Source organism: Lissotriton vulgaris, chromosome 3_2 (assembly GCF_964263255.1).
Source record: "Lissotriton vulgaris chromosome 3_2, aLisVul1.2, whole genome shotgun sequence".
Taxonomy (NCBI): domain Eukaryota; kingdom Metazoa; phylum Chordata; class Amphibia; order Caudata; family Salamandridae; genus Lissotriton; species Lissotriton vulgaris.
In genome coordinates this window covers 200,816,091-200,841,079 of record NC_141690.1, presented here as the reverse complement: position 1 = coordinate 200,841,079, position 24,989 = coordinate 200,816,091, and positions in this window count along the sequence as shown.

Genomic DNA, 24,989 nt, shown 5'->3' with positions numbered 1-24,989 from the left:
AAGTTAACAGTCGGGGCAGAGTCGGGGATATAAACGCAGCAAGATGTCCCGATGACGCGACAGGCCCCGCCCCTATCTGCTAGTATGACATCAAGGACCATCCTATTCTGGATCGTAAATAATCTCATAGCCTGAACCTCAACAGAGATGTTAGTCGTAATGTCAGCCTCAACCAGAACCACCTTTTCCATTACCCTAGAAAGTCGTCTAATAGCTCTACTGTTGAATATAGGACCCCAGAAAGGAAGCAGACCCTTAGAAAAATCAGTCCATTGCTGATACGAGGTATCTGTCTGATCAACGTCCTCTACTTGAAGTTCCCTCCTTTTACGCTGCACTCGAGGCTGCTCTTGAGGACTGGGAAATCGTCGATGAGTTCTATGATAATCAGAGGGGGCCACATATACAGGAGGAATCAGATAAGCCAGGTAGCACACCCCACCCCAACCCTCTGGCAACCATAAGTATCCATTTTCACCGCATACAAAATAGACACTGGGTGGGGCAATCAAGGAGGGGCTAACTGGCAGGCGTATTAATGCGGTCACATTACAGGAGCTATTTCCTACCTTGATGGGACCCCTTCCCTCTATACAGAAAAACGGAGGAGGACCCACCACAGCAAGGGGTATCAAAGACTTGGAGCTGCCGTTATTCTTAGGTGGGTGCCTATAAGACAAAGTGGCATTCAATTTCATAAAACTATCCCTAAGTCTATCAGTATCATTAGGTGTCAAGAATCGGCCCAACTTTTTCTCACATGTCTCTATAAAAGTCTGGTCAAAGCGTCCATCAGTGTATATTCGTCCAAGGGAAGCTGAAGGCAAAGGGCGTACTCACATCGTCATTGTCCACCCCCTATTCTGTAGTCGGGGTGTTAGGGAATCTGGCTGTTGGAAATATTTGACTAGACCTATAAGGGTGTACCATCCCACACAACTATTTACCGGAGTCAAAGGAAGAGCAAGGAATCTATCTTTCTTATAAGCAGCAGAAGGCAAAAGCCCGCAAACCCAGCAATCTGTCATGTTGGTAGTGGCATGTGCATGATGCAAAGTCTTAATAAAAACATTATCTTTATAATTGGTGCGTATCATTCTTTCGCCATATTCAACTGTTAACATATTGTGTTCCGGAACAGCAGTAGGTGTGGGTGCAAACGAATGAACGGGATAATGTTTATCTAGGAAGAACAATATTCCAAGAGTCACCAAAAGGGCAATTAAAAATATGACGACCACCACAACTTTTCCCTTTCGGGAAAGGGCCAACCAGGGGGAATCAGGCTCACGTCTCGGGGGAGCTGCAAAAGGCTGCTCCTCATCAGGAATTGGCCGCCCAAAGGGATACATTCTGTATACTTTTTCAACACCAAAAATCAAAAATAAAATCAAACTATAACTAATAATAAAAAAAAATAGTCCCAGACAATCCTCAACCGGCCGGAGGGGTTCTTCAACCCTTAAAAAGGGATCTTCTTCCCTGTGTCCTTCAAAGCCTCACAGGCAGGCTTTTACCGTTCATACCTATTCCCACGTCGTTTATCAACACTTTGAAATAAGGGAAACACTTAACTCGGGCCCCGCACCACTCTTTAGTCTCAAAGAACACAATCTTCGGCTAAACACCAGGGCTCTTACAAGTCCATCCCTACCACTAAATCTTCTTTTTCAGAATGTCCACTAAGCCCTTCTTCCAGTATTTAGTCCATCACTTTCCAGCACTGTACTTATTTTCTCCGGGGCCGGAGATTGTAGCGAGTGTTCCTTGGCACTTCGGGATCAGAAAACAAAGCAGGTGTATCAGTGGCAGATGCTGAACTTTCCGATATCTCTTTGCCAGCAGCAAAAGGAGTGGTAGAGCTCACAGTATTTTCTATTCCGCTTTGCTCTTCTCCAATCAGTGAAGCATCCGAGAAAGGAACATATCTTGGAATATGTTCACACTCCTGATCAGCGATGCCATCTTGTACCCATTGATCATAGGGCAACGGGAGCGGGACCCTCTTCACATGAGAGGCATGGGTCCACGCCTTCCTGCCGTCGATCCGCAGTGCAGTGCGCGTGGTGAGGAGCACCTGACGAGGCTCAGACCACCTCGGTTCCAAACAGGACTTCCGCTGGTACCGTCGCACCACGACCCAATCCCCTGGGTGGATGGTGTGTCCAGGCCCCTCCGGTAACGGCTTCAGAGTGTCTGCTACCTGCTGATGAATAGAACGAAGATCTTTAGTCAAAGCATACAGATAATCTGTCAACAGAGGGTAAGGAACTTCTGAAAAGCATTTGGGTCGGGGCACTCCCCAGATATTGGCCGGACGGCCAAATACCACCTCGTGCGGGGAGACGCCCATTTTTGCATTTACAGTGACTCTTGTGGAAAGCAAAGCTAAGGGAAGTGCGTCTGGCCAACGGAGACCTGTACTCTCACATATCTTGGCCATTTTTAACTTGAGTGTGCCGTTAAACCGTTCCACCAGTCCTGCTGCCTGAGGGTGCAAGGCTGAGTGGAACTTCTGGGTGATGTGTAGACCCTTGCATATATTTTTCACTAATTCAGCATTAAAGGACGTGCCATTATCACTCCAGATCACCCTAGGTAATCCGAAGCGGGAGAAATACTCCTTTATCAACATTTTTGCAGTAGACATAGCCGTGCAGTCTTTCGTTGGGAACGCCTCCACCCACCTACTAAAGGCGCATACGACTACAAGGACGTACTTCAAGTTGTTGACTCTTTCCATTTCGATGTAATCCATCTGGATCACCTCAAAAGGGAAAGAGGGGGGTGCAAAATTTCCAGTTGGGACAGGGGTACCCTTTCCAGGATTGTGTCTCAAACACACCATACATTGACGAACCAAATTGGTGGCCATCTTAGAGATATTCTTATTGCTCCATACCGGGTCTAACAACTTACAAATGCCTTTCGCACTCACATGGGCAGGTCCGTGTACCATCGTCACTACTGGAAGGACATACGCATTCGGTAACAGCCATCGTCTCTTATCTGTCACATCTGTCCAGCATTCATCCGCATCCAGTCGTCCCTGCCCATCCTTCCATGCTCTCAATTCCTCATCCGTCACTTTGCCCTGTATGTTCTTGACACTCTGTACCGTGTCTGCGAACATATGAATATCTGGGACCCATCGTGCTGGCCCTGCCACAAACATTCGTGGTAATTTTTCTCTAGCAGTCTCTTTTGCTGTCTCGTCGGCAAAAGCGTTGCCTCGCCCGACATCGTCCACTATTGTCTTGTGTGCGCTACATTTTATCACAGCCAATCTTTTGGGTAAAGTCAGTGCTGTTAGTAGTCGTAATATCAGTGGGCCGTGTTGGATGCGTTGTCCATGGGAGGTCAAGAATCCCCGTTCTGCCCAAAGTCGCCCATAATTATGAACCACGCCAAAGGCGTATTGGCTATCGGTGTAAATGTTGACATCCAACCCCTCACTCAACTCACATGCTCTCATTAAGGCGATAATCTCGGCAGCCTGGGCAGAATTGTAAGGTATTCTAGAAGTCTCTACCACCGTCTGTAATGTTGTTATTGCATATGCTGCTGTCGATGTCCCGTCTGGTAATTTAAAACAGGATCCATCAACATACAGTTCCCCGTCTCGTTCTTCCATGGGTCTGTCTGTCAGATCCACCCTCCCCTTTGTCTCCTCCTCAGTCCTATACAAGCAGTCATGTATGTCGTCATCATTTGTGTCACTATCTGTGGGGATAGGTAACAAGGTGGCGGGGTTCAATGTGGCACATCTTTTAATTGTCACATGGGGTGCAAAAAGGGTCATCTCATAACCCGTCAGACGAGCGCTTGTTAAATGCTGCGTCTGTGTCCTGTTCAATAGAATGTCCACAGCATGCGGTACCATTACTGTGAGGTCTGATCCCAGCACGAGCCCTGCCGATTGTCTTATAGAGACCGCAGCAGCCGCCGTTGCTCTCAGACAACTCGGCAGCGCTCTTGCCACATTGTCAAGCATTGCAGAGAAGTACGCACACGGTCTCTGCTTCCCCCCGAAACACTGAGTTAGGACAGACAACGCGCAACCTTCCGCCTCATGCACATAGAGAACAAAAGGCTTCTGGTAATCAGGTGTTCCAAGAACTGGCGCCGAACACAAAGACGTCTTTAGTAACTCAAAAGCTTCCTGACATGCGGGGGTCCAGGGTAGGGGTTCGCGCACTTCTTTGGTAGTCAGATACAATAGGGGTTTTGTTAGTAATGCATAGTTAGGTATCCACTGACGACAATACGATGTTATGCCTAGGAACGCGCGCACCTCTCGCTGCGTGTTAGGTACCTGCATGTTAGTGATCGCTTTTATGCGCTCCGGCGTCAATCTCCTCCCCACTTTCGAAAGGAGGTGACCGAGGTAGGTGACCTCCGTTCGACAGTATTGAAATTTCGGAAGGGACACCTTATGCCCCCTCTTAGCCAAGTGGTGTAACAATTTTACAGTAGCATCCCGACAACCCTGCTCGTCGTCCGAAGCTATTAGGATATCATCCACGTACTGCAACATTACGTTGCCCGGTGGAAGTTCCAAATCATCCAATTGTGCCTTCAGGGCCTGACTATATATACTAGGACTCTCAGTGTACCCCTGAGGAATTCTCTTGAAGCGGAAGCTACGGCCAGCCAATGAGAATCCGAAAAGATACCTGCTGTCTTCATGTACTGGGATACTGAAGAAGGCGTTTTTCAAATCTAGGACAGAGAAATATTTGGCCGAAGGTGGAATCATTGTCAATATCGTAGTGATGTCCGAGACCACCGGGTACTGTGGCTCCACTACTCTATTTACTTGGCGCAAATCAATCACGAATCTATAGACATCAGGAGTATTATCTGTGGCATCAGGTGATCGTCTTTTAAGTATAGGCAAAATAGGACTGTTACATATATTCGAATCAGTCTCTTCCACTACTCCAGACTGTATTAAATCTTGAATAATTTGTAACAAGGCCTTCTCACCCTCTCTAGGTATTTTGTATTGTGGAATTCTGGGCAATTTGGCTCCCACCTTCACTCTTATTGACACCGGGGCAATGTCCATTCTCCCCACATCATTATCACTGACAGCCCACAAGCTGTCGGGTATACCTCGAAACTCAGGTGGCAGCGGGTCGTCTATTGAAAAGCACTGTAGTGGGCGGGCAACATTGGGGCCTAGAGTAAGGTACATGCCATCCGGAGAACAATAGATAGTGGCATGCAATCTTTTTAATAAATCTAAACCCAACAAATTTTCACCACAATTTGATGTCAATAGAAACGGCGAATCAACAGTAAAAGGACCAATCGTTAACGTGAGAGGTTTAGAAATGGGGCTAATCACCGGAGTTCCTGCGAAACCCACGGATATGTTATTCTTGCCAGACAGAGCCGCCCCTTGGACCCGAGAACGAGCCACTGAACTTTTCATTGCACCCGTATCCACTAGAAATTTCTGTTGAGACCCTAGTAAGTCGGCTTCGACATAAGGTCCCCTCTGATCAACTTCCATAAGTACTGGTCCCATGCTCTGTCCTACGCTGTCCTAGTTGTGGGAAAACCCAGTCAAATCATCAACTGAGTAATCATCGTTATAGTACTGGGCACCATCGTTCTGTAACTGCTGCCTATTGGTATTATTGTCAAAATAATTGCCACCCGGCCTCCTGCCTCCATCCGATCGTACCACCTGTCTTTCATTATCCCCACCACCTCTTCCTCGTCCGCGCCCTACACCAGCGCTCGCCTGAAGCAGCGGGCAATCCCTCCACCAGTGCCCCTCCTGCTTGCATTTCGCGCACTGATTCGGTCCCAGCCTGTCCCTGCTCTCACCTCTGCCAAATCCCCCTCCGCGGCTCAACCCCGCACCCCTTCCTCTGCCTCTCGCCACTTGCTGCAACAAAACCCTCGTCTTCAAATCTTTAGCCTTCTTCTCCTGCTTATCCTTGTTCTCATTTTCCCTGTGTTCGTAATATTGTGCCATACTTAGTATGCCCGAAGGAGAGGACGTCGTCCACGTGCTCTCCGACGCTTGCAGTCTGGCTGATATTTCAGGCAATAAGTTTGTGACAAACCTGTTGACGAAGAGCCGTAACCCCCCATCCTGTGACACATCCTGCCCACTAAAATCCATAAACGTTTCCTCAAACCTCGTAAAGAAATCAGAGACCGCCTCATCTTTCTTCTGCTTGCAAGCCGTCAACTTGTCCCAATCTACCTTTTTCGGGGGAATGAGGGAGTGCATATATTTTATTATGCGCCCCGGTAAAGCTAATATTTCAGCCTTCGGCTTCTCTCCTGGCTTACGCTCCTTGTCCCAATCCTTCAACTCCTGCCATGTACCACCCAGCTCCTCCGTATGATCCGTACCTTTCACTTGTCGCCACACATCAACCGAGACCAAAAGCCCGAAAAACAATTCAACATCAGCCAACGTCATCACAGTAGAAGACGCCGCTTCCGTAAGCTCTTTGTAATAGGCGGTCGGATTCTTTCTAGAATCCGGTAGCTGAGCCTTCAATGACAACACCTCACTTCTCTTCCATGGCGTGTACACCCATTGCTCCTGAAAGTGCGCATCAATTCTGTTCCTTGTAACGGCCCTCGTGACTGGGTCTAACAACTCGGGGACCTCAGGATGAAAAATAGGGTGCACCTCTCGCATTGGGTGGAGACCTGGGAAATGGGGCGTACCGGCAGAGGGTAATTCATTCCTGTATTGCAAAAGCACGCGCAGGCTACTCATCACTTCTTTGACCCCCGTGTTAGTTCTGTACACTCCAGCCTGTATATCCCGCAAAACCGCCGGGGCCACACCTCCATATCCCTGCTCCCATAGCGGTATCAATACACCAGCCATGTGCCACAAAGCGTGCTGCTGCATTAACGGCTCAAAATCTTTCATGGTGGACCAGATATCTTCGAATGAATAAATATTATTCCTAGCCCATTGACATGCCTGGTTAGCCACCAAACTTTTTTCATCCAAACCTACAGTAGAACGTGTAAGCAGCTTCCGTACCTGTGAGAACAATCCGCTACCTGCGCCGCGGCTCGGTGTTAGCATCTCCTGACTGGGGGTGGTGCTAGCTGAAACAGTAGGGAGTGCTAAAGAAAATGGCGAGAGGGCAGGTGAAGCGGGCTGGAGTAGAGAAACGAGGGGTGTCGAGGGCAGGGATTGTTGGGGGGCACTCGCTGAAGGACCTGGAATGGCACTACTAGGGCCCGAAAGTGGCAAGGAGGGGTACAATGGCTGCGGGGCATAAGGGGGCGGGGGTCGGGCATTCAAAATGTCCTCCATCTCATCTGGCTCGTCTTCTCGTACTACGTAACTTTTATTTTCTTTCAACCTACAAAGTCTATCTGCGCGCTCCATGCGTAATGCATTCTCATTCCCCACCTGTTCCTTCGCTTTCTGTGCCATAGTCTGGGTGGACTTTTTATACTCCTCTTTCTCCTCTCGCATCTTACGTTTCCTGACCTCTTTCTGCCACATTCGCAAAGAGTCGAACATACTCTGGCGGCTACGCCTAGCAAACAGTTTGTCTTGCAAATAATCCAATTTAGCTTCATCAAAAGAACCCGTCAAAGGCCATTGTAAATCCACATTATCAGCAGTGTATCGATGCCACAAGGTACCAAACAAAATCGGGACCAGTCCATGTTTAACATACATATCAAAACTCGGTGTCCCTTCAGGAGGTGCGGGTTGACTCTCGGCCAATCTAGTATCTGAGGGTCGACAACAGCATCCAAAACATCGCAACTTGCTAATACACGGCATCTTTACTTTATCTCGAATCACAACTCAAATTCATTCACATACAAACATATAGACGAACCACGTACACATATACAAGATCTCCAAAACACGTGTTACCAACTTGGACAAGGCCCGTCGACCAAGTCCTGGGGAACCTGGACTCTACCGCAGACCGAACAGTACGCTAACTGTTCTGAGGACGGGGACCGGATCCGCTACCCGTGCGGCACTATGGATCGCTGCGCGCTTTACCGCGGGAAACCCGGATCACACCTCCACTGAATCACCACACTAGGAGTTCAGAGTAAGCGCGCCAGAGTCTACCCACGATGAGCCACGCCTTCACCACAGTACCATGCGGTCGGATCGCCACAAACAATTACCTCGAAATACGTCCCCAACCCCCGTCAAGTCTGTCAGAGCACCAACTCGTACTCTGAGTTCCCCGGAGCACACTAGCCCCAGGAGCACACCGGCTCCTCAAACCATCGGAGACATTCTAGTCTCCCGGAACACTCCCGTTCCTGCAGCAATCACAGGTGGACCACTCACCTTCCGTATGCGGCACCGACCTCTACCGTTCTCCACCTCCGGCTGCCAGGACCAACACGGTCAGCTTCAAGTTCCGCCTTCTGGACCCCGGCGTAAGATCCGAACCGGGACCTCTCCCGATCAGCAGGGTGGGGCAGCGCTGCGAGAACCAAGCTCGGCATCAAATGGGATCCCGGGCTCACCGTGCCGACCAGCGGGTCCCCGGTCTTCTGCTACCCACTTACGGGTGAGAAGGATCCTTATCGCGGGGTCCCTATTCGGGCGCCATCTGATAAGCGTGGCTCAAATCCACTGGAGTGACTTACAGCACTCACCTATAATTACCTTATAGGAAGTCAGCCGGACAGTGGAGAAGTAAAAACAAAAGTCTTTATTAGGCCAAACAACACTCATATGAGAGGGCCCTGTCCGACCTCACTCCTAGGAGTGCGAACGAGAGGACTGACTCTCTGCATCACAGCAATACATTATAATGCAATACAGCAAATGGGGTACGCCCCTTGTGGAAAACTACTGAGCCCCAGACCAGTGAACAATGCTCTCATACAGCAGGCATCTGCACCTGCGAGGGATACATTATTATCTCTGCTCAAGGCCAGGGAGCTAGGCTTCGGCGTCTCTGGGCATGAGAACATTGCAGATAACATAAACTGTTAGTTTCGGTCCCAGTGAGCCGAGAAACGAAAACTGCTGTCTTAGTATATTTCTGTATTCCTGCGGGAGGGGCATGAGCGAGCAGAGCCCGCAGGCACAGAGAGTTACACAAAATGGTGGCACACAGGCTAAGCTAAGAAACTAATATGGTCACACATACATTCGAATATAAGTAATAGGTGAGTATATGAATTCAGCATAAGTGCGTTTACGTAAATGCATTAGTTAGTCATATGATGCTAACTCACACGTCATCATAGGGTAATCAGAGCATCGAAAAGTGAATTCTATCAGGATTGTGTACACCTTACAAGCTAACACTAGTTTCATGTAGCTAAGTGACAAACGTGGGCAAATGTTACATGGAGTTGCTAACTTGGCATTACAAGAGGAAACGTGACTTATGGGCAGGTTGCATGAGCTTCAATGTACAAGTAGAGGTATAAAATGCATCACATGGCAGAAAGTTTACCACAAGAACAAAGTTCGTAAGCTGGGGTGGCACGTGTGCAAGTACAGGACGCAAGCACGATGTAAGTGGTAGCAATCAGTGTGTTTCAAGATAGCAGTTGAAAAGTTGATGTAGCTGCAAGACACGATACCTCACTACTGACTCTGGCGCTGGAAGTACGCAAGTGATTGCTCCACCCTACTCCTTACGAGAAGGTAATTTGGACAAACTAGCTTTCGTACCTGACAAGCAGGCTTGGCCTTGGTGGCGGGGGGGCATTGCTGGCCACTGCCGCATTTGTGAGAATATGTATTGGTATTAGGGGGGGCATGGCTTCTAACGGATGTTTTATGTGTCACGTGCAGGAACCACACTGGAGAACCGCCCGACTCACTATTCAATATTATACGCAGCGCATGGTTGCGGCTGAGTGATCTTTGGCAGCAATCTGCCACTGACAAAGCCAATAGTCCTGAAATATAGGTATGATACTTTTAGCAGCAATACTGTCTGGGTGTCCCCAGGGCGTCTAATGTTAGCGTTTTCAATATTATCACAGCCCATGGTTGCGGCTGAGTTATCTTTGGCAGCGAACAGCCACTGACAAAGCCAATAGTCCTGACTTATAGGTATGATACTTGTAGGAGACCTAGGGGGTTAGGGTCGCCTCGCTAGGCGGCTCTACGCACGTGTGAGACCATGGCATTTGCGCTTGGCCTCACTAGGGTTGAGTGACCGAGTTATGATATACAACGATACTGCAAGGAGGGCCATTATCACCTCAGCTCCCTGGAGCAGCAGCAGCTCTGTACTTTACCCCTCGCCTGCTATGTCATCGCCCTGAGGTCATACTTGGCTGGGGAGTCTGAGGGGTGAGGGAAGGGGCTCCGCTGGGGGCCTGTTGTGGGCACTTAGTGCCAGTGTCTTTCAGGCTTTGGTAGACGAACAGGTGCGTTTTGGTTAGGCCTCTTTGTGAGGCATCTTTCAAAAAAAAATTTATAATAATTTTGCGCGGATGTAATGTTAGGGTCGGCGCTGCTGTTTTGGGAAATAGGTCCAGCTTCAGCGGAACATGCTGTGATGGTGGCCAACTATTTGCCCATGGCCTAAAACGAACATTATTTTGATATTTTAACATGACTAGTGCATATATCTCTGCCATCGGACTGAGTTATCCCTATAACTACAATAATAATAATCCTCTGTTTGCTTAGTTCTCAGTCCGCATCTATACCTGTGGCGTTTCAGCCACTTTTATCTCCTCACTTCACCAGCCAATAAGTAGTGCTTTGGCTTTCTCCCATGTGTCTGCCCCTATGAACTAAAAAATTTGATAGGTATCAAATATTTCCTAATGATGAGCCCAGTGAGAACAACCTTTTGCTGTTTTATATGTGGTTGTTGTCCGGGAATGTGGGCCACTTCTCCGAGGGGTTCCTGGGCCGCTTGGGGATCCCAACCCTCCCTGCTGGCAGACAGTCACACCCAGGAACGAAGGTTACGCAGGCGTTGGTGACACTGGTGCTTTACATGTAACCATCTCATTGCATAGGTAGCACACAGCGTGTTACAAGAGAATAGTAATTGGTGCATGTTACGACGAGTTCTTAACACTGGTAGAAGAATATTACTGCAATTATGACAGACTCTCATACAACAAGAACTCACTGGGAAGACACTTCCATACTCAAGGCAAGTAGAATTTTCTATAATTTAAGGTCTGCCATCAGATATTGGAGAGGGCATGTAGTATCATTGGAAGTGTCTCTGTAGGGGGGAGATCTTTGAGGTCAGTTTGAAGGCCCAGGCCTTTACCATACTTCTGCATCAGGCGCTGGAGGTACGCAAGCACTTGCCCACTTATCTCCTTTCGGGAGGGTAAGGTGGACGAACTAGTACTCGTAACTGACATTCAGGCTTGGCCTGGGTAGCGTGGGGGCATTTACGGCCCCCTTCTCGTTGCTGTGATACAGATTAGTATATGAGGGGGGGGGTGGGCAGGGCTTCTAATTGATGTTTTTCTCTCCAATACAGGAACCAAGTTGGAAAACTGCCCGGGGGGGCCAACTGAACTACCATCCGGAATAAGGGTTATAGCTCATTGGGGGCAGTCTGCTAGGGTCTGGGTCTCCCTTTGGTTCCCCCCAGGTGTCATTATGTCCATGTTGTAGGGTATACAGGTTACACCCCTTGGAAGTATTACAGTAGTAGTCAACTGGGGCCTCAGAGCTTAGCAGGTAGCTCCTGTACAATAATCGGATGTTTGCTCTTGTAGAACATTGTATGAGTCGGGGCTTTTTGTTGCTTTACTGGGCAATATTTGGGTGTGTTGTCGGTAAGCAGCGGCAGTCTGGGGCCAATCATGCATACTCAGGCAGCCTCATTATTAGTAACGGAGTGCGAGGCGTCCTTGCCCTCGAGCATACTAGAGTACCAGCCTGGACCTGTAAAATCGTTTGAGGGAGGTGCAAGGGGTGAACTCATGTCTTAGTTGCTCGGCTAATCAGCACGTAAGCGGGGAACCCGGATCTATAACACCTTCGGGAGTCAGCAGCATCCCTGGCCGGGGTTGGACAACAGTCTCTACAGTCCTGTGTTGCCGTCAGCTACGCTAGCGGGGTGCGGTACCCATGCCTATACACGGGGAGCTATGCACTCCCATCAGTGTGCCAGGACCCAGTGTCTATTCCTAGGTACACCACGCGGTCGCCTCCTAGGTGTACACGAGAGGTTCATTGTATTTTTCTGGATACTCCCACCGCCGGTGAGTGCCGAACCGCCGGCATCTCACTCTCCTGGCATGCCGTCCCTTGTTTCACCTTGCTATTGTACTCCCATCGACACAGCTGGTGCCTTTCAGGCAGTTAGAGGTTCGGTAATTAGGAAGCTCGCAGGACCAGCAGCTTACACCTATTTTACAGGAGTGGCCAACCGCCGCCAGCTTCGCCCTGAAGCAGTGTGACTTGGCCTTGTCCGGCAATAATGTTTTATGTAACAGCTTAGGCCTCCTTGTGGGTATCGGTTTTCACCTCCCACTGTGGGGTGGACCTTTCTTCTAGACCGGCAGGAAGCATTCCAGCTATAAGGATGCAGGTTGGAAGGAAGCTAGGTAGTGGGGGGCCTAGACGGCGACGGTTGCCGCCGGCCGGGCTGTGGCGGAGTTACAGGGCCATCCGGAAGCAGAGAGGTGCAGCACTGTACCTCAGCGGGCACATAGGGGTGCCAGAGCCCAAGATCTGGGGCCTCATGGGAGGTTCAGGGAACACGTGTCGGCGCCCCATTAGTCCTTCAGGCGGGTGTGGGCCTGTGCAACCGGGGGTTTGCATAGCTACGCCCCGCAAGGGGTATGAGTATGAGTATAATCTTTACCATAAGGGGCAGCACATATGTGGCTCACTGGTTAGAGGCGGCAGACCCGAGAGCAGAGGACGGCCCGGGACCAGGGTTCGATTCCCGGCGCGGCGGGTTTCTGGACCAGGGTCAGTGGACTCGATAATTCTCTCGCCTCGGTGCCCACTCTGATCAGCGATCACACTCGGCAACTCTGGGCATTAGCTTGCCTCATCTTCACTAACGGCCCCACCAGACCGCCGGGGATGCCTGGTCTCACCCTGGAGATACCCATTAAGGGACCATCTCTCAGGGAAGCCAGGAAGGGTTTCGCAGCGGTCGAAGCGCCTTGGGACCCTACGGGTAGTAGTGCGCTATATAAATGCCAATACATACATAGTGGTTCGCCACGGTGCTGCCTGGCTCATCAGGCGGGCAGGTGGCGAGAATGCGGCCTGCCTTTGAATCGCCCGTAAGATAACCCACTATGATTACATAACGTTGTATGTAATAAACCTGCAGCAGTTTCTTCCCAATCTAACACTGGTGTCTAGTGTGTTATTTGCGGGATGCATGCTTATGTTGTGGGGTGGGGGGTCCTGTTGCCATGATGTGACTATGCGGCTGCTGGAGGCCACGCAGTAGCCATCAGGAGGGTGGCCCCCTAGACACAGAGGGCTTCCCCCCACCTCTCTCTAGCACCCCCTCCTCCCCGGGGCAGGAGGAGTCCCGCGTCGCCATCTTCTCTGCCTCTTTGCCGCACCGGACGCGTCGTGGTGACCTCGCCAGCGGGGACACACATTTTCCCTCCCGACCTCTCACCCTGTGTGTCAGCTTGAGGGGGATAGTTTGAACGTTTTAATGTTTTAACTTTCGTTGCAGGCGGAGTTACAGGGCGATCCGGAAGCAGAGAGGTGCAGCACTGTACCTCAGCGGGCACATAGGGGTGCCAGAGCCTAAGACCTGGGGCCTCATGGGAGGTTCCGGGAATACATGTCGGCACCCCATTAGTCCTTCGGGCGGTTGTGGGCCTGTGCAACCGGGGTTTGCCTAGCTACACCCTGCAAGGGGTGTGAGTATAATCTTTGCCATAAGGGGCTGCACATGGTGGTTCGCCACGGTGCTGCCTGGCTCATCAGGTGGGCAGGTGGCGAGAATGCGGCCTGCCCTTGGATCGCCCGTAAGATAACCCACTATGATTACATAACGTTGTATGTAATAAACCTGCAGCAGTTTCTTCCCAATCTAACACTGGTGTCTAGTGAGTTATTTGCGGGATGCATGCTTATGTTGTGGGGTGAGGGGTCCTGTTGCCATGATGTGACTAATTACTCAGTGCGTGCATCAGAATACAACATAAGATATGTGCGAAAAATTACCATTATTATTTCTTTCAATCTAAATAAAGCCCACCGATGGGCCAATGCACTTTTTTGGCCATTACTCCACTCAATTGAGCCCAGAATGGGCAAAATCACCCTCACAATACTCAGTTGCAGTAATCAAGGAAAAATCCATATGGGTCAATTATATACACATTAGCAAGGAAAAGAAAACCACAGAAGGAGAGAATCAAAGAAAGAAACCCGGTGGGGTTTATTCCATAATTTCTTCACTTTTCTTTCTTTTCTTTCCTTGATTCTCTCCTTCTGTGGATCAACGGAGGATGATGTGAAGAAAGAAAGGGACTTTTAAACTGTTAAATCCATTTCCAGTGTGTATTCCCTCTCACCTGCACCGAAGAAGCAGCTTGCAGGATTATGGGACTGGTAGTCCCTCAGTGAATACGCGGGCAGTGCTAACGAGGGGCAGGTGGGCCAACCACCACTTGGGAAGGCGGAGACTAATTTACAAATTTACAAGGAGAAGACACACTGTTGGGAATGCAGCATTGAGAAAGGCAACACGCCGAAACCGGTCTGCAAGCTACCCAATAAACGATTAAAAGAAACCCTGCTGAGTCCTGTGTATCTCTAAAACTGCGAGGAAGAGGAGAAGTTGATTTTATATATATATATATATATATATATATACACTTCAATTTCCAATTGTCGTGACACCGGAGACCGACACCATGGGCCAGTAAAAAAAAATCTCACTTTTTATTTTGCTGTTGCCACTGTTATAACGCGTTTTGGCAGTATTACTGCCTTGTTTACACACTGAGGGCCATTTGTGCTTGTATTACAGTTGGCTGATCACATGATCTAAGAGACATGTAAAACATACTTCTTTCGCTACTAAGCGGAGCACATTATTTATAAAAATACAAAAACTCATATCACTTCGCATACCATACAAGCATTTTTTTATAATTCTAAATATTTGTGGTATTACAATTAAATGATAATCATTTTAAAATACTCTCTTTTGTATTCTTTACATTTTAAAATGTGTTCCGCTTCATTATGTGAATGTTTCCCTAGTCGCATTAACAATCTAATCATTACACCGCGTTTTCGTGTGCAAGGTTCTTTACCATATATTGCCCATTTCCTTAATACACATTTGGGTCCTTTTTAACTATTTGTAATGCAAGTGCCGAAAAGGGAAGAGGTAATTCTGCATCAAATAAATAACTTATATCATATGCCAAATATAAAGTGCTAGTGCTCCATATTTTCGTTCAATTTAAGTCCTCATTGAACACAAATTCATATGCCTTGCGAGGCAATATGCCTTATCATTGTTTTTAATTGCTCTCAGGTGTCGGAGAATCCTAACATGCACCATATGGATAGTGCTCGCCATGTAAATTTCTGGACATGGACATTACAATATACACCACAAAGTTGCCTTCTACAATTGAAGGCGCGACGGATAGACCAGGGTTTACTTAAAAGGGGTGCTTGTATCTCAGATTTATTTAGGCCGTGGTTACATGCCTTGCATTTATGGCATTGAAAAAAACCCGGATTGGCCTTTAACCATCCCTCTATTTCAAGAACTTCAGGGCTGCTTAACACCAGTTGCTGCCTCATTGACTTCGCCCTCAGAATGTCAGTAGGGCTTTGCGAGGGATTATGCTACCCACTACTGGATCACTTTTAACTAGGTGCCAATGTCTATTCATGCAAGCTCTCACCTTGTCAAGATAGGCATTGTACCCTGTGATCATTCTTACATCATTCTAGTTTGTCTTACTCTTAGATGTATTGTCCAGGAAGAGTAGTGAATCCCCTGTAATGTCCTCTACTTTACTTTGATATTGTTTTAGCACATGTGGACTATAACCTCGCTCCGCAAACCTCTATGGGAGTTCGATCTGAGCACCCGTTAAGGATGACACCTCACTACAGTTTCTTTTCATACATAAATGCTCAGCGTATGGAATACTGTGTTTAAGTTTCTGTGGTTGGAAACTAGAGAAGTGTAAAATAGAATTCCCTGCTATAGGTTTCCTTGGCGTGCAGGTATGTATCTCATCATTCTTTACAAATATCTCCAGATCCAAATAATACACTTGGGAATTACTGATTGAACTAGTAAACTGTAAGCACAGTGCATTGTCATTCATGGCATCGATAAACTTATTAGCTGAATCTCGCGATCCTCTCCAAAGAATGAATAGGCTGTCGATGAATCTTGACCAAATAATCACATTCTATTCCCATTGTTTGGCATTTTTGGTTTTGATCACCTCCCAGCAGCCCATATGAAGGTTGGCATAACTGGGGACGAAGCAGGTGCCCATAGTTGTGCCCCTAACTTGCTTGTACGTCTCTTTGCTAAAGAGAAAAAAGTAATTCTCGCGGCACATCTTCGCCATTTCTAATAACATTTCAGAATGTTGGTAAAAGCTAATGGGTCGTGTGTTCGAATAGTGTCTCATGGCCCTCAATCCAGCTTTGTGAGAAATGCTAGTATATAGCGAGGCTAAGTCAAGCGTAATTAGGAGTTAAGATTCATCCCAATGAACATTTTGAATCTTCCTTAAAAAATCCATTGTATCCTGTATATAGGAAGCAAGATTTCTTACAAACTCTTGTAAAAAGTAATCTATAAACCAGGAGGTCGGCTCAAAAAGGCTCCCTAAAGCCAAAATTATAGGTCTTCCAGGTGGTTTAGTTGGGTTTTTATGAGTCATTGGGATTAGGTACAATATTGGCAATTATGGTATTTTCTAGCTGTAAGAAACCGTATTCTTCTTTTGAATTTAGCCTTAATCCTCTCCATCTAGCCAGATACTTATGGTACATGTTCTTCACTTAGACTAGATTATTCTGAGGTACTTTCTGATAACATTTTATATCTTTAAATTGTGATTTTGCCTCTTTAATATACATGCTAAGCGGCCATAAGACAATATTGCCCCCTTTGTCTGATTGACTGGCCACAATATCACTTCTAGCTTGAATTTAACTTACTACCTGAAAATTTTATTTTTCGTTTTGGTTAATTCCCTTAACAAATTCTTTACTAGATGATAACGACAATGCTTTTAGACCAGTCATAACCAAATCAGAGATGATATCGATTGAGTCTCTTGGTATATTAGGGACAAAATTGGATTTCAATTTTAAATGTGTTTTCACACTTCAATACATTTCTAATCCTAATATGCCTGCAGTCTCACTACAAGATCTCAGTGGAATGGTTCCAACAATGTCCCTCTCCAGTTGTTCTAATTCATGTAGAACTTTCAAATCTCCCACGTCTAAATTCATGTCAGTATCACCTGAGGTTAATTGCTACAACCGATTCGGGTCATTTCAATTGTAAAAAAACTTTTTTAACTTCAATTTTTAATAAACTCATAAAAGTCTATTCTTGTTTGTCCATAATTAAAGTTAGTGCTTCTGCAAAAAGAGAGGCCAAAGAAGAAGGTTTGGACCTCATCGATAATTCTAAATCAGAAAGGTTAATGAACGTGGCCGGTAACACATTTACTTCTGTTGCCTGATTTCCATGGTCCTGACTCCTGAACGGAGTCCCATGCCTTCTCCATTTCTTTTGTGCTTCCTTAATTGTTATTTCCTTTCTTTTGTGGTGATTGCCTGATATTCATTGTCCTGTCCAATCGTAAAAAACATAGCTCGTCAATAACTGTGGGTGGCTCCTCACTACTCACACTCTTGAAAGATTGGCCTGCTGTATCCTCCTGATCTGTATCTAGTTCAGAACTGAAATCTGAGCTCATTTCAGTTCCTGTTTTCTTATTATGACTTCGCTTGCCAGGTCCAACGCTATCAGACACCTTCTGTCGGCGCATATTATCAAAGCGTCAACAAAATGCGTAAAACTGGCCTCTTTGATAATCCAGTCTGTCCCTTGTAAATTTGGTTGCTTTACGCTCTCTAATTGTTTGTTCGTGTTTTTTCAATTTTACATCCAAATCTTTTTCAAATTTGTTGACAACCTCAGGCTTAGCCAAGTTGTTGATTTCTTCCAGTAGACATTTAATCTCTTCCACCACTGGGTAGTTATAGTTTGGACCTAGTTACCATAGGAAATTTATTTTTATGAGTTTGCTAATAAATTTGGCACCATTTGACGAATCTGCATGAAACCTTCACAAAAAATGTCCAGCCACTTCAGCTCCTTTTTTGAAAGATTCAGGGTGATCCATCAAGTGGGGTGGAGAAAAAAGGGATATCTCAAAAATGTATTTAAACCATGCAATTTGGATAAGAATATTTTAACACAGCTACTGCCAAAACGGCTGACTGGAATTACACCTCATACAAAGCAAGTTTTTTTGTGATTAGGTATAAATCCATTCAGTATCGTTTGAGAAATTAAGATTCATGAGGTTCAAAATATGTATATATTTGGACAGTTGTTTTTCCGGGACACTCACAAGTGATATTTTGAAAAATATACAACATTAAAAATAATTTATCCTATCTGTACAAAGTTTCCTAAAGTGCCTCATGTTTTCCTATACATTTAAAAGACACTACTAACATAGATATCACATTAAACTCTAGAATAAACAGAAAGTATGGTCTAAACAATGTGACTGCTTTAAATTGTGTAAGGGCTGTCACTAACCAATAGTATTGGTTAATGTCATCGCCATGTACCATGTACCATTGTAAACAGCGACCAAATATTTCACTAAGTTTTTGGCAAGTATAACTTTCAAAATACTAAATCAATTTATATAAAATGACATAAAGGACACTTTCTACACCATAATCTATATTCCTGCCAAATTTCATAAAAAAACATTCAGACATTTAAGCACTAAGTCTGTCTAAAAAGTCTCCCACTCCACTGCACTCCACTTCACTCTATGCCACAACACTGTATGCCACTCCACTTTACTACACTTCACTCTACCCTAAGACACTCTCCGCCACAAAACTCATACCCACTGCACTCTACCCCACTTTACTCTATGCTACTCTACTTTATGCCATCCTACTGTACCCCACTTCACTTTGCAGCACTCTACTGTACACCCCTCTACACCACCTCACTCTACCCTACTCTATTCCGCTCCACAGTACGCTGTACTTCTCTATGCAGTTCTAGTCTATGGAACTCCAAGTAAGTATGGGCGGAAAATCCGTTCCGCTCGCGGATTTTGCAGATTTTCGGTAAATTCGCAATCCGCGAGATTCGCAAATTTCCCGCAAAATCCGCAAATCCGCGAGCAGCGGATTTTATGGCTTGCTCGCACTGTTCGCGTGAGTTCGCGGCTTCCCAGTTCAACTTCGCGCCCCGCGAATAAGCGCTAAGTTGCAGAAATACGATCTTAGCAAAACTGAAACTACTTACCACGTTCAAAAGTTCAAGCTCATCATTAGTAGCCATTTCCTGTTGTGCTTCCTGAGGGGCCCCTCCAGAGTTCAGTTGCCTACTTGCAACTATTATGTGACCCTGCTCTGACCCTCAGAAGAGTTACACATATGCCACAAAGGTCCTGAATTACAGCTAAGGGAGACAAGCAGGAGCCAGGCTGGAAGTTCAAATCCAGTGACACATTAATCAGCCCCTAATTCATTATTGTCAGTTGGGGCAGGGCAGGTGTTGTAACTAATTTTGCAACAATGAAAGCACTTAGCAAGTGCAAAAGATCACTAATCAGGAAGCACTAAGGAAGCAGGTGCCAGCTAAAAAAATATTCTGTGACACATTAATCAGCCCCAAATTAATTCAGGTCACTTGAGGCAGGGAAGGTGTGCTTTGATTTGCCACAATAATGTACACTGGACAACCAGAGGGTGCTGTGATGAAACAGAGGGTGGCATGGGTGAGCTAGAGGGTGGCATGAGTGAACCAGAGAGTGGCAGTGGTGACAGAGGGTGGCAGTGATGAAGAAGAGTGTCCCAAACAGGCTGGACACGTAGAAACAACAAGTTCGCAAAACTTGCGACCCGACAGGTAAGTTCGCGTTTGCGAAATTGTACAAAAACCCTCGCGAACTGGCAGAAACCCGCGCAAACACAAAAAAAAAATCCGCAAATTCGGGAGAATTTGCGGATTTTGCGGATTGCGAGTTCGCAAATCCGCAAAATTCGCGAACGCGAGATTCGCAAAATTCGCCCATGCTTAACTCCAAGCCACTTTACTACTTCCACTCTGTGCCACTCTACTCTGCCCCACTCCACTCTACCCTCTGCACTCTACTTCACTCGACCCTCCTTCACTCTACACCACTGTACCGTAAGCCGCTGAACTGTACACCACTCTACCCCACTTTACATTACTTCACACTACCCCCACTTGACTCTACCACACTTCACTGTATGCCACTCCACTGTACACCACTCTACTCTATGGCACTCTACACAATGGCACTCTACCCTAATTCGCACTACGCCATTCCAGTCTAGGCCACTCCATGACACTGTATACCACTTCACTCTACACCACTACACTCTACCCTACTTCACTTGATGCCACTCTACTCTATGACACTATACTCTACCCCACTTCACTCTACCACAATTTACTCTACCCCACTTCACTCTTCTCTATGCCACTCTACTCCATGCTACTCTACTCTATGCCACTTCAAGCCACTGTACTTGAATCCACTATATGTCACCCTACACTACAGCACTCGAAACCACTTTACTCCACTCCACTGTACACCACTCTACTTTACTCCACTCTATGCCACTGCGCGGTATGCCACAGCACTCTACTCTGTACCACTGCACACTAATCCACTCTACTGTACCCCATCTCACTCTACCCTGTTTCACTGTACTCCAATTCCCTGTACCCCACTTCATTGTGTCCCACTATACTCTATGCCACTCTACTTTACCCTTATTTACTCTACCCCGTTTCACTGTACCCCATTTCACCCAATGCCAATCTACTCAACGCCACTCTACTCTACCCCACTTCACTGTTTGCCACTTCACTCTACTGTACACTACTCTGCTGTATGCCAGTCTACTCCATTTCCCTCTATACCATTTCACTCCATGCCACTTTACTCCACTCTAATGTACCCCACTTCTCTCTAACCCACTTCACTGAAGCCCACTTTACTCTACTGTACACAACTCTGTCTTGCGCCTCTTTACTTGAACCCACTTCCACATACCCCACTTCACTGGACACCTCTCTACAACACTCTACTGTACCCCACTTCAGTGTACACAACTCTACTGTACCCCACTTTACTGTACCCCACTCTGTGCCTCTCTACTGTACTCCACTTCCCTTAACTCATCTTCTCTGTAGCCCACTTCACTCTACCCCACTCTACTGTACGCCACTCTGCAACACTCTATTCTATGCCACCACTCCCAGCCACTCCACTCTACTATGCTCCCTGACACTGCACTCTACTGTGTACCACTACATTCTACAGCAATCTATGCCACTCTACTGTACCCCATTTCACTCTACTCTAAGCCACTCTTCTGCATTCCACTGTACTCCACAATACTGCATTCTACGCAGCTCTACTCTACTCAGCACCACTCAATTGTGCTCCACTGCACCCTATGCCACTCTACTCTGCTCTACTCTACCATACGCCACTGCACTATACCTCATTCACTCCATGCCACTCTACTCCACTGTAGTTTACAGCACAGTACTCTACCTCACTCTACTCTACCCCACTTCTCTCTTCCCCACTTCACCCCACTTCACTCTAGCCCACTCAACTGTACGGCACTCTACTCTACGGTGCTGTACTATACCCCACTTTACTCGACAGCACTCTACTCTACGGCACTCTATTCTACCCCACTTCACTCTATGCCATTCGACTCTACGTCAATCTACTCTACCTCACTTCACTCTACCACGCTCTACTGTACGGCACTCTACTAATGCACTGTACTCTAACCCACTTCCCTCTACCCCACTTTACTCTATGCCACAATACTCTACGTCACTCTACTCTACCCCACTTTACTCTACCTCAGTTCACTCTACCCCACTTACCTCTACGCCAATCTACTCTGTCCCACTCTACTATACGCCATCCCAAGCCACTGTACTCCATTCCACTCTACTTTACCCCATTTCACTCTACCCAGCTTCTCTCTATGCCACTCTACTCTACCCCACTTCACTCTACTGTATGCCACTGTACTTTGCGCCACTCCAAGCCACTCTACTCCACACTGGTCTACACCACTGCACTCTAAGCCACTGCACTCCTACTCTATACCACTGCACTCTACGCCAATATACTCTACACTATGCCATTATACTGTACGCCATTCTACTCTAGCCCACTTCACTCTGCCCCACTTCACTGTACGACACTCTACTGTATGGCACTCTATTCTATGCCACTCTACTATACCTCACTTCACTCTACATCACTCTACTTTATGCTCTCTACTCCACACCACTCTAATATACACTACTATATTCTATGTCACTCTAATAGATATCAAAGAATTAATACCAAAATAAATAACATTATATAATATAATACCCACTTTTACAAAAAACAAACACAAAAAGACAAGAGAAAAAAAAGATTGAAGATAAGTTATAGTTTGGAAAACGTAATGTAATATTTCTATACAAAAACGAAGGTAAATTACAAAAACCTTAGAAATTAAAAGGGTAAAGTTATAACTTAAAGTTATAATTTCTGACCTGCAAAAACCTTCTATAACATGCGCACCTTTCTACAGAGTTTTCTCAACTCTGTACGGAGAGGAATCAACTGTAACTCGCTATGCTAACGGAGCTGTCATAAATGATGTCATTTGAGATGGCATAAGTGTTGTTATAAATGCTAAGATTGAACATGCTATAACTGATGCAATAAGAAAGGATATAAACAGTGCATGGCGATGGCACGAGATATAGTTGATTTAGTCTGCCTAGTCAGTTGAGAACACACTGTACAAAGGTGTGTGAGTTTTAGAGTTTTAGGTGGGGCAGTAATAATCATTTTAAGTTATAACTATGTCTTTTGAATTTCTAAGGTTTATGTAGTAGTTCTTTTTGTATAGAAATAATAAATTACGTTTTCCTATCTATAACTTATCTCCAACCTCTGAGATATATATGCTTAGTCCTTAATGCAGCAGGATCAGCTGATCTCCCACTAATGGGCCCGCCACAGGAAGTTCAAAGAAGGGAGGCGGAGACAACGGGGTAACAGCAGCATCTTATGAAGGCGGACATGCCGAAATGCATTATGCAAAGCTGTAACTGGTGAATAAAGAGTCTCCCGCAAATTCCCCGTTATGGCCTTGTCAATTGCTTTTAAAGGAATTGTGTTTTTGGAGATATTTTGTCGCGCTTGCCAGTAATGTGAAACAAGGCCCCGGCTAACAAGCGTCCTGGATGACACTGGCACATGGACGGTTCTTAATCAAGGTATTGATTCATCCAGGACCACCTCGAGAACGAACCACGTCAGTGGTTGCTGCCATCGGCAGCCTGTGACTGCACGGGGAGATCAGTTTGATTCCAGCTCACCTCACGGGCCGGTTTGTTTCAATTTTGGGGCTGGACATAAGGGACTTGAGGGAGGACAGAACACCATCAACTACGTGATCACCAGCTGCTACATGGCCCCCCTTTGCATGGCAAACAGCAGCACTCACTAGAGCAACATTGATTCCTGGTGCCGCACTTACCTCATCTGATGCATGCTGGGAACTGTAGTTTCCCATTAGAATACTTTGTCCTTAATGCAACAGGATCAGCTGATCTCCCACTAATGGGAGCGCCACAGGAAGTTCAAAGGGGGAGGCGATGACAACGGGGTAACAGCAGCATCTGATGAAGGTTGGACATGGCAAAATGCACTATGCAAAGCTGTAACCAGTGAATAAAGAGTCTCCAGCAATATTCCCCGCTGTGGCCTTGTCGATTGCTTTTAAAGGAAGTGGTCTTTTGTATATATGGCCTAGATATATCAAGATTCCATTTTGCGAATCTTAAATAGCGATTTTTTGCGAATCGCTATTTAGAATTCGCAAAATGGAATGTATGTAAAAAATTGCATTTTTTTTGCGATTCCTTATTTATCTTTATTTGCGAATTCGCATTTTGCGAATTCGCAAATAAGGAATAATTCCCCATGCTTTCCTATGGGCCAGGAGGCCCATAGGAATGATTGTGCAGTAATTCTCAAATTGCGAATTCGCAATTTGCTAATCGCAATTTGAGAATTATTTCAAGGGTGCAGGGGTGTCTCATGGACACCCTGCTGCACCCCTGAAACTTACATGTGTGTGCATATGGCACACATACATGCCCTATGGGCATGTATGTGTGTCACATGCCACCTTCAAAATAGTCATATTTTGATTTTTAAAAGGATTTCGCAAATTAACACGAACCTCAAATTGGTGTTAATTTGCGATTCCTTAACCCGAATTCGCAATACTAAAAAGTTTCATACGTGCCATTTAAGGAATCGCAAAATTGCGATTCCTTAAATGCATAAGCAAAATAAGGAATCGCAATTTTTTGTGATTCCTTATTTTGCTAATTTCTGATACATCCCAAAAGATGCTAAATGTCCGTTTGCGATTCCTTAAGGCCGAAATTCTGCGAATTTCGGCCTTAACGAATCGCAAAAGGCTTGATACATCTAGGCCTATGTATATACATGACGCTCGAGCTTTTCTCAATTGGCAAGAAAAGAAGCAGCACTCAAGGAGTATGAGAATATCACGGTGGTTTAATGTGGGAAAAAAGCACAAGACGCGTTTCGGCGTGAGCCTTCGTCCGTGTGTCACTCATGACATACAAACAGCATGTTAATAAAGTTATTTTACATTCATAGACAGTGACATGGGACTCAACCCTTATGCACCACTGTGGTCGCCATCT